Source organism: Carassius gibelio, chromosome A3, assembly GCF_023724105.1.
Source record: "Carassius gibelio isolate Cgi1373 ecotype wild population from Czech Republic chromosome A3, carGib1.2-hapl.c, whole genome shotgun sequence".
Taxonomy (NCBI): Eukaryota; Metazoa; Chordata; class Actinopteri; order Cypriniformes; family Cyprinidae; genus Carassius; species Carassius gibelio.
The window spans coordinates 33497671-33498382 of record NC_068373.1 but is presented as its reverse complement, the minus strand read 5'-3'; the positions used below and the strand labels follow the sequence as shown (position 1 = coordinate 33498382).

The 712-nt window shown below is 44.9% G+C and overlaps 1 protein-coding gene across 1 annotated transcript in view; it reads right to left on the bottom strand.

The window, feature by feature from the left end:
- Nucleotides 1–500, bottom strand: part of LOC127956219 (WW domain-binding protein 11) — a 17287-nt gene extending 16787 nt beyond the window's left edge. The window contains exon 1 of the mRNA XM_052554013.1: nucleotides 335–500. The gene's annotated coding sequence lies outside the window, so the exon portion shown is untranslated. The remainder of the gene's footprint in view (nucleotides 1–334) is intronic.
- Nucleotides 501–712: the final 212 nt, after the last annotated feature.

Sequence of the window (712 nt, the reverse complement as noted above, 5' to 3'; positions counted from 1 at the left end):
TAACCCTAACCCTCACAGGAAACTTTGTGCAAAAACACACACACACACACACACACACACACACACAGAGACGGACAGACACAGACAGACACAGACACACACAGACACACACAGACACACACACACACACACGAAGAACTGGTGAAGATGCTGCACATAAATAATCGCTCGTCTGTGTTTAGTTCAGGACTGAAACACAAGAGACAGTCCTGTGTCTGTGTGTGTGTGTGTGTGTGTGTGTGTGTGTGTGTGTGTGTGTGTCGTGAGGCTAACGGCCGGAGAGCAGATGATAGGAACATGAACGCAGCGAGATCAGAGGAAAAGATCAACTCACCTCAATCACTTCAGATATATAATATTCGCCTCAATCACTTATTATATTCACGTCTATCACTCAATAAACGCGTTCAAAAGCGCGAGCATCATTTCCTGCAGTGAGCGGAAGCTTCTTCTTCTTCTTCTTCTTTCAGGATTACCGGCGGTTGGCAGTCAGCTCATTGGTGCATTACCGCCCCCTTCTGCTCCGGAGTGCGGATCAGAAAATAGGTTTCCTAATAAAACATACACATCACTCATACTAATATCCACACACAAAGCATGGATCAAATCCTGCCAAAAAACCCTGCTTCCCTTAAAAAAGTAATAAATATTCTACTGTGCCCTATTTACTGTGCTTAGTAACCTCTGTAATGGGATCTCCTGCACCCCTATC